This window comes from Gossypium hirsutum, chromosome D02 (assembly GCF_007990345.1).
Source record: "Gossypium hirsutum isolate 1008001.06 chromosome D02, Gossypium_hirsutum_v2.1, whole genome shotgun sequence".
Taxonomy (NCBI): Eukaryota; Viridiplantae; Streptophyta; class Magnoliopsida; order Malvales; family Malvaceae; genus Gossypium; species Gossypium hirsutum.
Window position 1 is genome coordinate 45,271,467 of NC_053438.1, and position 15,538 is coordinate 45,287,004.

General features: G+C 26.9%; 1 long non-coding RNA gene across 1 annotated transcript; it reads right to left on the bottom strand.

Annotated features, from left to right (window-relative positions):
• Positions 1 to 8,543: 8,543 nt before the first annotated feature.
• Positions 8,544 to 9,293, bottom strand: LOC121214687 (uncharacterized). Its single transcript, XR_005910319.1, has 2 exons — positions 9,073 to 9,293; positions 8,544 to 8,782 (listed from the first exon to the last, which is right to left on the bottom strand). It is a non-coding gene; the product is annotated as an uncharacterized lncRNA (long non-coding RNA).
• Between the last annotated feature and the right edge of the window lie 6,245 nt (positions 9,294 to 15,538).

Consider the following 15,538-nt stretch of genomic DNA (forward strand, 5'->3'; position numbering starts at 1 on the left):
TGCACGAAAACATTTGTCAGTGATTTATCTAGAGACTTTCTCACATTATTTCAGTCCTAGTAATCACAGCTGGGGTAAGATGTTGGTCATATCCTGGGCTGGTCTTCATGAATGTACCATAAACTTCTGAACAGATATTTCTTGTATATGCTAGTTAAAGTTAAACTATGTTTGATTGCTGAATTCTGAACCAGCGGAAGATATGGGAGAGCGATATAGGAGTGGCAATTACATCGTGAATAAAGCATACAAGATGGCAAGAGATATCAAATGTTGTTGGACTAGTTTTCAATAATATTCCAATACAAAATGTAAAACAAAATAATTTAATAAGATGATATATATATATTAAATTGAATATTTTATTTTTTATCAAACACTAATTCAAATTTTATATAAAAAATTAAATATTTTTGTACTATTGATTCTTTTTCTTTTTGTTTTGAAGATAAATTCAACATTTTAATATTTACAAGTATCACCACCATCTTAATTAAATATCTAAAATATTCTAAATTATTTTTTAAAACACATTGTTGTGTTGTTGTAAAATTAGGCTATTAATCAACTAAAAAAAACAGGCTATTAATTACATAAAGAAATAGGCTATCAAATTCTAGCTAAAGAATTTTTAGCGAGACAACTTTTATATTAGGGTATAGATAATAATTTGGGTGAAAACAATTTTAAACTGACTAAATCGAAATGAATTCAACTGAAATAATTTAAAATAAAATCATTTTTTTCTTTTTCTTTTATTTAATTGGTTTTTATGTTCAATTTAATTGATTTATTAGATCAATTTTTTATTTTGGTAATTCAAATCGAATAAATCGATTAATTTTTTAATTCTTAAACACAAATCTCATTTTCATATCCAAACTCAAAATAAAATACATACCCAATACTCTGTACTCAATTAAAGAAATGTATAATGACATATTAATATATATATTGTTACAATTAAATTTATTATACTTTTATCTTTTCAAGAAAAATATATAATTAGACATTTAACTCTTAATGATTACATTTTTTTTAACCTTTCAAAAAGAGTCAAATTATTTTCTTAATGAAATGTTTATTAAAATATATTTTTAATGATGCTGATGTGATAACCCACATATACTTCCTGCAATATATCATTATTTATCTTGTATGCCACATCAATAAATAACTTATAAGAATATTAAAAAAATCAAAATTCAAAAAATACATAAAATTTCTCAAAATTAAGAAAATAGTCTAAAGTACTTGTGGATTCCCATTTCCATTCCCATTCTCATGTACATTATCATGTTTAAAATTTTAACATTTTAGCCCGTAATTAAAAGACGACAATTCAACTCTTTTTGAAATATTGAAACGTAGATTTGACTTTTTTTTTAAAAGTTGAAGGTAAAATTTAACTAAAAAATAAGAATCAAATTATATATATATATAAACAATAAAGATTAAAAATAAACAACTCAACACTTAGAACACTTTTTTACTCGTAAACTGTTGAGCAATTTTGACTATATTGTATTATTGGAAACAAAAATTCTTCTCAATATTAATTAACTAATTTTATCCTTTCATGTAGAATAGAAGTCATTGGCTTAATCTCACAATGAAATTTTGTTTAATATATTTTCTTTATTTAATCTCGAGAATAATAGTACATAATTTCATCCGTCCGACCTGTGATTGAAACTTAGATAACTTGATAAAGAGGTTTTGAGGTTTTGAGGTTACTAAATCAGACAAGTGAGTTCATAAATATTATTATTTAATATTTACAAGTTAATTGTGACTTTAAAAAGGGTTTTTGATATAGTAATTTTGTTTTATAAGCGATTTATTAAGTTCAAGTGGTATAACTCTAAGGTCAAGTGATTTTAGAAAATAAGGTATCGAGACCTCGTTTCTATAAACCGAGCCTTAAATATTTTTATAAATATTTATGAAGTGTCATTAAGGTGGTATTAAAGTTTCGTTGAAAAATTTTAACGTTTCGATAGTTAATTAATGAAAAAGGACTAAATGGTAAAAGATGTAAAATTTAATCACTATTTGATTTGAGTGATTAAATGGTTAATTGAATACAGGAAAATGAGACTAAAATGATAATTAAACCATGGTCAAAGTTTCCAAGCGGTGGTGTTATGATTGAATCCACTAGCTTTTGGATTAATTGTTCTTTTAATCCTAATTAGTTTGGGATAAAATTGTAAATAAGTTTATTTAGTTAGAATTTAATTAAATTGAAGGATCAATTCTGAAATTAAACCTTCCTTTTATGGTAATTATGCCATATATTTATGTGATGGACAAATATGAACATAAATTTGGTGTTTTATTTATTTAACCAAGGGCAAAATAGTAATTTGATAATTAAATTAAATTAAATTAAAACCAAAAATGTTTTGTATTCATTTTGGTGTCTTCTTCTTCACGAATGAAAAGAAGAAAGAAACCATGGAAGCTTCAAGTTTTATCCATTCTTTTGATGGTGCATGTTCAATTTAGCTCTGTTTTCAATATTTTTTATGTTTTTGATATCGTTGCAACTAGGTTTAGCTAGCCCGTACCTTCGATTTTGAAACTGTTAAAGATTGTGAATGTTGTCATTGATGAATCTATATGATTTTAGCTATTAAATGATGAATTTGAGATGTTGGTTGATGTTTAAAAGTATTTTGTTAAGTAATTTTGATGAATTTTCTGATTAGGGACTAAATTGTTAAAATAGTAAAAGTACAAGGTTTGTTGTGAAATTATTACAAAAATGGGCTGTAATGAATGCCATGAATATTCGGCTAGCATGGTTTTGTATTAAAAATGGTTAATTTGCATGTTTTAGGCTCAGGGACTAAATTGAGTAAAAGTAAAATGTTAGGGGTAATTTTGTAAAAATTTTAAAAAATAAATTTCATAAAATAAATTATTTTATTGTCTGAATTAATAAATTGAATGAAATTATTAATTTAGATCAAGGTCGAGTGGAAAATCGAGGAGAATGGAAAATTACCAAAATGCCCCTATCTTTTGACATTTCTACAATTTAGCCAGGTAAGTTCGTACGATTAAAATTTAACATTTGTATAAATTGATGATTGGTAGTATATATATGTTCTATTGTTGGAATTGAATTATTGTTGGAAATATATTATCGAATTTAATACTTAGTTTGGATTGAACACGTGATTTGAGTACATTCGTGATTTGGTGTATGACGGGGGTTTGGAGTGGAGATGGTACTAGAGGGAGATATCGGCATTTTACCTAAGTAAACTGAGGTTCAGGATTTGTTGCAAACTCTCGCGTTTTACTTTCTTTTGGCGTGATTCGGGTGGATCAGCTCTTATGAGCTTCTGTTTAGCTCTTTTGAGCTTCTGTTTAGCTCTTATGAGCTTCTGTTGGTGTGTTCGAGAGGACCAGCTCTTATGAGCTTCTTTTGATGATGTACTCTTACCCATAAGTCGTTCTTCGTATGAAAAATCTTGGTAAGGTAATTTATTTAATGAATTTGAAAGTTTTGTTATTTATTGAATATTGACCTCAACATGAATGAATTCATCAGTTGAGATTGTGGATAATGTTTAGGTTTGTGCTAAGCTTTTGGTTGCATTATACCATGTTGAATATTAATGATATATATTGAAATGGTAATTGGTTAAATGGAAATATGCTTATGTTCATGAAAAGGCGATAAGATTCGAAAGGTGTAAATTCTTATAAAATGGTTTATCATGTGATTGACCCCAAATGAGTTATATACATAAATGCACTAACTTGTGTATTAATAATGGTGATTAGGCTTATGTCAAGCTTGAGATTATGATTGATGTATATGCTTATGTCTGGTATTATACATATGAAACGGTAAGTTCATAATTGAAATGTAATATGATGAAAAAAGGATTGATGAGTTGAATAATGTACTTATATATGAGAAATTGCGTATGTTATGGTTGAACTTACCTATGTTATGAAAAAAGGATTGATGAGTTGAATAATGTACTTATATATGAGAAATTACGTATGTTATGGTTGAACTTACCTATGTTATGACTAAATATATTAATTAGTTAATTGATGTTGTTATTTAAGTTTATGTTCAGTAAATGGAATGGAAAGTAAGTAAAGGAAGTTATTCGTAGTTTTATGAAAAGGTTAATGATGGTGTAAAATGTTTTATAAAATCTTATTATGTTAGGAATGAATATATATATGATGTTGATAGACTTACTCATTTATGAGTTGGTGGATATGTAGTTGATAAATCTTGAGGCATTGGTATAACTTTATATTTATCATATAAAGTTTATTATTGAATTGGAATATTATGTTTAAAGTTTGTACGAGTTTGCTAAGCATTCATTGCTTATGTAGTTGTTTATCCCTTACTTTACAGATTATTGGAAGCTCGATCGGGTTGGAAGCTCGTCAGAGATCTATCACACTATCCATCGATTATATCAGTAGATTTTGATATCTTGGTTAAGGTTATAATGGCATGTATAGGTGAATTATATCTAAAGTTTAATTGATGAGTTTGGTATATATATGTCATTTTGGTTGATAATTATGGCATCAAATGTTGCCTTGAATTTAAGGTACTTAAGGTACCATTGATATCTTGTTGGTTATGGTTAATATGGTCAATTTGATGCATGTTTAGAAATAACCAAAGTTGGTATAAGTTGTATCGATCTCAATATGGCCAAGACATAGTATGTTTTGGAAAAGTCTTGAATAGATGTGCATGATTGAAATATGGTATGCCTAATATGGTAAGGTTGGTATGTGTCAATTGTCTTATGTATTGGTATGGAAACAAGTAAGTTGGTAAATGGTAAGAATGTGGTTAAATATGGTGAGATTATTTTTGATATAGCATGGAAATAGTATTGAGATTAATTAGGTATGTATGGTTAAGGTTTGAACAAATATGCTCATGTATATATATATAAGTTTGATGCTTGATGATTGAGGTGCCTTTTGGCATATTGGTTGTATGAACATTTGGTATGGAGATTATTCATTCTTTGCATAATTTTAGTATGTTTAAAGGCCTTGTATACATGTACAAATTTCTTGTAGGTTTATGCTTGAAAGGGTGAAAGAAATGGCTTGGAAGTGGTCATTTTCTTGTCCACACGGCCTAAGACACAGGCGTGTGTCTCAGCAGTGTGTGACACACGGTCGTGTGTCCCCTGTAATTTCTAAATGTTTCAAGTAAGCTAGTTACACAGCCTAGCACACGGCCTGACACATGGGCGTGTGAGGCCATTTCGAATGTTAAATAGCCTGGCACACGGACGTGTGGCTTGGCCATGTAGGACAAGTTAGTAAGTTACACAGGCACGGACAGGGGCTGGGACACGGCCATGTGTCCCTATTTCAAATGTTACATAGCCTAAGACACGGGCATGTGTCTTAGCCGTGTGAGTCACATGGCCTGGCCACACGGCCGTGTGAACCCTATAGTTTGAAGAAAATTCTATCTTTTTTCTATGAAATTATAAAAATTTTTGATTTAGTCCCGAATTATTTCTAAAGTGATTCTAAGGCCCCGAGGGCTCAAATAAGGGACGTTATGCATGTGTTTGAATGAATTATGCTATGATATATGAAATGTTTAAGAATGAAAGTTTTTAAGTTACAGTTTCCCGGTAATGCTCAACAACCATATTTCAACAACGGATACGGGTTAGGGGTTTTACAAGAATATTGAGAATCTAAATATATAATTTCTTAATTTATTTGTGATGTTTTTTCCCTTGAATTATGTTATTTATATTTTTAATTATACTATTTATACTTATATGTTATTTATTATTGATTTAGGGGATAACTAGAAAAAAGAGCTTAAAGTTTATTTTTGGCAAATTTTTGTGGATTGAAATTTCAATACAACATAACTTTAGTATTTTGATAGTAATTTGAGCTATAAAATTCTATTTTGGCCTTTAATATACTGATTCGAAGGAAATTGAAAGATATAATCAAAATTATTTCACGACTCAAGCTAAAAAGTATCATGATGCACAAATTGCCAAGAAACTTAGAAAAATTTTACTTTATTTAATTAAGGGCACTTTTGTATTTTTTGCAATATATTATTTTTACCCTATAAATAGACATTATTCGATTAAGATGATGACATACATATATCTAGATATAACCATCTTAGTTTTATTTTATTTTTGTGTTTATTTTCTTTATGAGTTTCTAAACTCTGTTTTCTAGTCAAAGGATTATCAAAGTTTGATTCAATAAATTCGAGAGACTTAATTTGTTCTTAATCCTTCTTTGTTCTTTAGTATTTGTGCATCTTCTATTTGAATTACAATTATTCATTTTTATTAAATATCGTCAATATTTGATAGCTTGGAATGATTGCCTTATCAATTAGAATAATTAAATTTGCAATCGTTTAATTCATTCTAATACTTGTGACGAATTGCATAATTGTTTATGTCGTAATTTATGATTATGTGATGTCGATGTGTGATCTAGTTTAAACAAACCTTGTTGAGGTGAGTTTGTTGGTAGGAATTAGGTCTCTCCTATTCTTAGCGTTGCTAGTAAGTTAAATTTTGGATATTGAGTTACAAGATTATTTATTGATTAGGAAAGTAATTTTAAACGAGTTGACTCTTGGTCACCAAATAAATAAGGAGAAATTGATTATCCGACGTTAAGTCAACTGTTATAACTAATTTATTCAAGACATTGAAGTTATCCTTGTGTCAATGATCGAACTTATGAATCAAATAGAAATTTTACCTTTGAAATTTTCTCAAAACTTTTAATTGTTGCTTTCTTTGTTTAATTTTTAATTTGAATTTTGTTTTTGATTTTCTCAAACCCATTTTATTTATTTCATTTGGTTTTTTATTTGAGAAATAGAATTATTATCAATTTTGTGAATATAATTTTACTTTTTTTTATTAATTTATATTTTCAGGTAGATTTTATTTTTAAAGGTCTCTACCACTTATCAATAATTTCATTCTAGAATATAACATTATAAGTTGTAACATAAGATTTGACAAACCGACCATATAAATTATCCCATCTGAGCCCCAATTTGAAAGAAGAGAGTTCTTTGCCATAGCTTTCCACAAGCCAATTCCATTTTAAATATAATTTTTATATTATGTATTCCTTTGTGTTTCTAAATGTTGTTACATGAAATTTACAATGTTTTTGTTTATGTGTAATATTTATGTATTCCTTAATTTGTATTTTTGTCACATTAATTCAAATTTAATTCTAAAATCATTTATTTAAAATTGAAGTATAATATTTGATATGAAAATTTAGACTTCACAAATAGATTTAAGGGCGATATATATTTTCTTTAGACTTATATTTAAAAAAATGAGTATTAAAAAGGGTGAGTATTTTGGTATACTGCCAATGGAATTTAAAAATTCCACAAGCATTTGTCACTTGTCTCTTTTAATATAATTATTTCTTTTTAAATTTTTTAAATTTCACTAACAGTATATTCAATAATTTTCTTTACAAAAAGTAATTATTTAATATACTAGTGATAAAAAAATTAACTTCATAAATAAGATAAAAAAAAACATAACGTGCCCTGATATTTAAAAACTAAAAATTAAATAAAACAAACATATGATAATTTGTTGAGTATTAAAAAACTTTCCACAACTAAATAATAATGGAGACATTATAGTATTTGAATTGAAATTAAAAAAAAATTTATATTAACAATAAGTCAAATACTAACGTATACATAAATGTGCTCCAAATGAAATGAGGGAATCACTCTCTCATTCCTTTGACTTATCATGTCAAGGTTTATCATTTTTATAAAAGTTGTTTATGTCATTTTATTTTAGTAATTAGAGCATTATAAACATATATTTACTCGCTTATCATTCCACCTGGATTTTGAGACATTTGTTTGTATACGTATGTTGTTTGTGTTCTTTTTTTTAGGTATGGAATGTTTCATGCATCTTTTGTAATGACTCAATTTAGTGTATAATTAACTTTTTATATGAATTATTATGTATGGATAGTTTTATAAATTTAATTTTAAAAAAAAGTGTACTTTTCACAAATAATATAAAATAATGTATTCTAAATACTATATAAAATATTTTATAATGTATATTATTTAAAAACTATATTTTCATACTGTAAAAATACTATATATATCGTACACTATAAAAATTTTAAAAATTATATAAATAATTTATTATAAATTAATTGAAAAATCTTACCTTTTTACATAATATGTTTTTAACCAATTTTTACTTAATTTTATAAAATCATATATATACTATTGATTTCACAACATATTTTGACTTTCCTTTGAACTCATTTGTATTTAAAAGGATTCAATATGTTAGATTTTAGCCGAATACGAATGGTACAGTATTTCTGTATCATTGTCTTCCGATAATTTAGGTAAAAGAAATTACATTAATTTATTTTCTCTGATTATTGTGTAGAAAATACAAGTACTTTTACTTGATGACAAAAATGTATGTTTATACAAATTAATGTATGTATTGTAAATTCTTAATTAATTCATTTTTATAATAAATTTTGTAATAGCCCATTTTTGCCCGGGCCCAGTACACACAAAACCCCATACCCAATCTAAAAACAAAGGCCCAATTACAATGTGGCCCAAATGCCTAAAACAGTTTCTGAAACCCTAGGGCAGCAACAGTGGCATTTGGCGCCACAACCAGAGTCCTTCCCCGCGCGTGTTGCACCTCCGCGTTCGTGCGCTCCTCCAAGCATGTACCTGCAAAAGGCAACAAACAGTATAGGCAAGAAAATCAGAAAAATCGCAAATCAAGCAGAGAATAGAATGATTTTTTTTCCTTTATTTTCTTGTTTCATTTCAGTTATAAAAGCCATCTTAACATACTATAAAAAAGAGGAGAGGACGAGATTGATACAAAATAAATCAAATATCAGTTTCTTTTTAAGGTGATTATTAGAGCTTTTTTCTTTTTCTTTTTCTTTCTTCGATTTATGACTCATTTTCTACATATGCGAAAAAAATAAAAAAGAAGGGAAAGGGATGCTTACCTTTGCCCTCGGATCTGTTTCAAAAGGGGTTAAAAACCCAACTCAGAGCATCTCCGGTCGCTGGTCACGGTGGAACTGTGGCGGAAGGGTGGTTGCCAAGGCTAGGGTCGAAACCCTAGCAGAGAAACATCAAACTTTTTTTTTTTATTTTTAGGGCTGCAAATAACGATTTTGGGGGAAATTTTGATTTAAATAGTGGTACCATACGGTACCATTTTGAACAAGGGCTATAGGCGTTGAAACTACGTCATATTGGCCCTAACTAGCGCGACCCAACCCGATCCAAAAGGGAATCCGCGTGTTTTTGAAGCCTGAATGGGAAATTTACGGTTTTGGTCCTCTCACTTCCAAAACAGATTCAATTTGATTTTTTTATTTTTTATTTTGACCCTGCAATTGTTTTTTTGTTTCATTTTAACCCAGATTGCAGCGCTGCGTTTTAGGGGAAAAGGGAATATTTCCCACTAAGTCCCCCATGTTATCCGCCCGTTGCATTTTGGCCCTAAATTTTATTTTATTTATAGATTTTCCTTTAAATTTGTTTTTAAATTCGATTTAATCCTTATTTCAATTTACTCATTTTTTATTGAAATTTTGTTTAGATATTTTATTTGGTTGTTTTAATGTATTTAGTTTTAAATCTAGGGTAATTATTATTATTATTTAATTTTCATATGTAATTATCTTTTTAATCTATATATATATGTATATTTATTTTTTTATGTACATATTTTTTTTCAACTAATATTTTTCTCATATTTATATATATACATATTTATTTTTTTATTTTGATAATGTAGATATTATTTAACTATTTTTAATCTCTCTCTCTCTCTCTCTATATATACACGTATACATACTTTTTTTCCCTAATGAATATTCTTTTATATTTATATATATACGCATATATCTATTTTTTATTTTCAAAAATGTTTAATTACCTACTTATATTTTTAACACATATTTCATAATTTATGTATATATGCGGGTAATTTACCAATAAAAGCCGTTTTTTTTCAAATTTTACCGAAATGGGCCGATTTTTTTATTATTTACCGGAATGGGCCATTTTCCGCGAAATTGCGTCCACGTCAGCGTAATGTCAGGGTACGTGTCAGGACATCGCGTCCACGTCAACGCGATTTGCTTACGTGGACACAAATCGCGCCTACGAGGACGCGATTTGTTGACGTGGATGAACAGTTTATGTTTTTAAGCTTGGAAAACTTTGAAAGGCCATAACTTTTCGCTCGGTTGTCCGATTGAGACGATTTTTTTATTTCGAATAACTTTTTGAGATCTACATGCTGACAAACAGCCGAAGGCAGTTTGCCACAGTTTTCATCGAAAAAGATCCTTTTTTGCCCCTAAATTTTAATTTTTTCGGTTTAAAATTGAATTTTGAAACATTCAAATCATTATTTTCCTTATTTATTTGAAGTAAACACCGGATATTTTTTTACAGAATTGTCTTATATCATCCTGTTATAGGTATAAGTTAGCTCATTCCACTTTTGAAAAGTTCCCTAAAATTTTCCATTTTATTCAATTTAGTCCCTAAAACCTAAATAGTCATATTTTCAAATCTAAGCTTCGTTTTTCAATTCAAATTCAATTTCATCCTTCCATAACATTTAAATATTCTTAAATACAAAAATTTCATGCTAATTTTGAAATAAGTACACTTTAGTCCCTATACTCGTAACTAACAAATTATACTTTACAAATTAGTCCCTATTCATCTCTAAGCAGTTTGTCAGCGCGTAGATCTCAAAAATTTATTCTAAATAAAAAAAATCGTCTCAATCGGACAGCCGAGCCAAAAGTTATGGCCTTTCAAAGTTTTTCAAGCTAAAAAACATAAACTGTTCATGCCACGTCAGCAAATCGCGTCCTCTAGGGCGCGATTTCCATCCACGTTTGTAAGTCGCACTGATGTGGACGTAATTTCCTGGCGCGTACCCTGACATCGCACTGACGTGGACGCGATTTCGCGGAAAATGGACCATTCCGATAAATAATTAAATAGTTGGCCCATTTCGGTAAATTTTGAAAAAAAAAGGGCTTTTATTGGTAAATTACCCTATATATGCATATATTTATATCTCTTCTTTATTTTCACAAATGCATTATGTATTTTGTTTATATAAATTTTTATAATCTAAATTCTATATATAAATTCATGTGTATTCTTCATAGTTTTAATGTATATGTCATGTATCTTTTATTCTTTATATTTTTTGTTTATTTATTTATTTATTTATGTTTTCATTAAATTTTTTATCTTGCTCGTTTATTTAATACTTTGCATGTCATTAACTTTTTTTTTCTCCCTTATGTATATTTGTTTTATTTATTTGTTTGTTTATATTGTTTCTATGCCATCATCGTATTTATTGTTGTTGAATTTGTTATTGTGACATTTATACATACAACATAACATTACATCATCTTTTTACTCGATTTTAAAAATAGAACTTTTCAAAATAGGGATAATACTCGTATTTAGGATTTTCAAGAAAATTGAGCCCTAACGTATTGGGTTCCGATTTTTTTTGTAAAATCTAACAATCGAGGATTGCTCTTTAATCAAACAAAATAAAACTTGTCATCGGGAATTCAATATGTTGTGTCCTAACGTATTGGATGTGACACGTTGATTTCTCGAGATAAAGATTTTTTAAAAAAATAATAAAGGAAATATTGAATGTTTAGGATTTTAAGAAATCGTGCCCTAACTTATTGGGCTGCGATTTCTTCATAAATTTTAAACAATTAGATATTTTCTTAAATTTTATTACACGAGTTTTTGACTAACTCATCATGAAGAGAATAAAATGTTGTGCCCTAAATCATTGGGTGTGATATTTTTCTTTTTTCAAAATGAGAAGGTCTTAATAAATAATTTAATTTAATTAAGGATCGCATTTTTTTTAAACTCTCGACTTCAAGACATTAATTAATCAATTCGGTACCAATTTTTGGGCGCTACGAGGTTGCTAATCCTTCCTCGAACGTAACTGACTCCTGAACCCGTTTTTCTAAAAATTCGTAGACCAAAGTCGTTTTAGGTGATCCAATCACACCTCAATAAAAGATTGGTGGCGACTCCCAATTTTCATCGACAACTATTTTTATTTTTTCCAAAAATAAAAAATGGTTTCAACAAATTTATTAAAGGTTTGTAAAAGACTTTTATATTAAATAAAAAATTACTAATTACTGAAATGATAATTTGATAATTTTTAATGATTAATGGTTATGTCAATAATTACTAATATCATAATTATTTTTTTGTAAATGTTTAATACCTAAAAATTAAATTTGTTTCATAATCATAATAAATATACCAATACATATATATATAAAAGTTTTACTAATACTACGTAATTTGATGACAATTGACAAATTTTAAATACCTTTTTAATTAATTGATTATTTATATCGACTTTGTAATAAAAAGCAATTATAATATTTTTCCAACTCAACTCCTGTTTTAAATGTTTAAATACATTTTTAAATTTTAATTAAATAAAACATACATTTATTTAATGTATTTTATATTAGTTAATTGAGTAATATTATTGTTATGCTAATAAACAATTTGCTTCAAAACAAAAAAAGTCTAGAAATATAAGTTTCACTCTTGAATAATAACGAAATCTCTACCGTAGTTTCAGATTATGTGCATTTGTATGTAAATATTTTGTAATATATTCGATTGAATCGATTGATATTAGTATTATTATCAATATAAGAGAACATGAGTTCAAGTACGTTGAAATACATTATCCTCCTATTTAAAGGTTGGGAAGGAGTTATAGATATTTTTAAATATTATAAAAGTACAGGAGATATAATAAAAACTTATAATAAAAATAATGTTGATAAAATATTTTATAATCTAATTAAATTGATTTTTGTTTATACATAGAAATGTTCACACGTCCTACTTTTAAGTTGTCAAATAGCAAAATTCTAATAATGCCACCAAATTTTACTAACCAAATTTGTTTCTAAACCTTGCTTTAATTTTATAATTTTTTTGTAATGCTTTATAAAACATAAAAATATAACTTTTACAAATTATAATTTTTAATTTTTTTAGATATTTTAGATAATTTTTAATCTTCAAATGATGATGTAATTGTGAATTTATATTGGCCACATATCAAATAATTATTGACCACACCATTTGATCTCCCTATCAATTTTTATGACTGAAACTAAATATAATCAATAAAAATTTGACTACCAAATTACATATCAAAGATAAACTTATATACTAAATAGTATATTAATCTTTTATTTTTATCAATGTTTTTAGTGCCATAAACTCTATTTTTTTAATTTAAAAATGAAATAATTACATCAATCATACATTAATAATATAAATAATATGTTTAACTAAAGATGTAAACTGATTTTGTGCAGTGTCGCGAGTAGACATATTCTAGTGAATATAGCACTCTACTCATAATTTATCATCAATTTTATCATACTATATTAACTGTTATTTAATAAATTGAAAAATATGTGATAAAAAAATAAGTATGAAAAAATTAAGTATTAAAATTTCAAGAAATTTAAGTTATATTTATTTGATATATTACTTAAAATTAATTACGAAATATAAATAGATTATTTGATAAATATAGATTTTAAATTATAAAAAATATATTTTACATTTTATTCTTAATTTTTAGAAATTTCACCTTATTCTAAAAAAATAAAATTTTAAACATATAACTTTTTTATATGATAATATAGTATTAAAATAAAATAAATTAATTGAAAATATTTTCCGCTAAGTGATAAGTATCTTTTTATCTACTTATCATTTTCCATATATTTTTTTTTAAAAAAATTCTATTAACTTGTTTTTATTTTGGATGATCAAACATGTGTAAAAAAGTTAAATCATTGAAAATATTAATTTTTAATTGATTTATGTCTTTCAATGATTTATTATATAAGACCTTAGTATTAGAGTGTGTTTGATAAATTATTAATTTTTTTAATATTTAAAAATTTAATTTATTTGATAACTCCTATTAAATTTTGCTTATTACAAATTTTTAAATAAAGAAGTGTTTAATAAGGTGAATAAAAAAATTAAATGTTAAGGTAATTTTACTTTTAAGAAGTATATTTATTTGAAATATATATCTGCTAAAATGATAAGATATTCGAATTATTGTTTTTAACTTTTATCTAGATTTTATATTAATAAAATTAAAATTGTAAAAAAAAAACATAGTTTTTAAATTTAGCTATCAAACAATGTAAACCGAATTGAGAATACAAATACACAAACTCAAAAGAAATATTAAAAAAAAAAACCAAGTTTGGTTATTTATTTATGAAAATCTTTTATGTACTTTACCACAGTTGCGTATATCAGGCTAAAGTCCAGGAGCAGGAAAAGAATTGTTTCAGTGTGTGTGTGTTTTTGCTGTACAAGAAAATAATGGTTGGTCTTCCATGCTCAGAGGATAAAGCTTTTGTACCAAACATGTTGACTAGAGATTCATCAGTTTACATATCTATCTATATATATTATATGATCAGATTCAGTGGCATGAAAGCAAAATTTGGACCAACAATATTCATACAACTAAACACTTGGACCAAATTTTGGGAGTTGGGGTTTCTATGTCCAGATAAAGCTGGTGATAATGATTTTGCACCTCCATCAGATCTCCATGCATCATCTACTACTACTACTATTACTTTCTTTATCAACTATATAACATATTTTGAGCTCATCCATGTTTTGTTTTAGCTTTTAAGGCTGCCAAGCACAATGTTGAAAAACTCCAAAAGGAAAGGTTAAAATGACATATTTATAGTTATTTTATTCAAACAAAGCATGTGATGCCTTTTAATTTCTTTTGTACCAAAAAGCTCTCCTAATTAAAACAAGAAACTTTGGTCTGCTGCTTTAATGAGGCACTTACGTTAACTAAATGCATAAAAAGGAAAAGTTGGCAACATTCAAACTACTATTTTATTTCACCTAACCCTGTTTGCCTTACAAGATTATATATGAAGAGATAACGTATAAAAATAGACCAGATTAGACATGAAGAAATCTAATAAATTTTCTGGGAATAAAAAAAAAGTATAATGAAAAAGATTTGGGGTTTAATTCAGTCAAGGTGTACCGAACCCTAAAGTAGAGGCGGAGCCATTATCTGTGAATAATACAAAGTAAAAAGGAGGAGTAAACATTTTGCTTCAAAATCTCCATAAATGAATGAAAGACAACAATACTAATTGAACAGGGCATGTTTGTCCTATTTGATCATAACCTAAAATTAGAACAAAAACAGTAGTTTTTAGGCCAAATTATTTATAAGAAGACTCAAGAATCTTTAGGGTCACCAAAAAAAAAAAGCAACAAAAACAAGAGATAATAGAAAACATATCAAGGACGAGAAAGACAACAATCAAGTCAGAGATA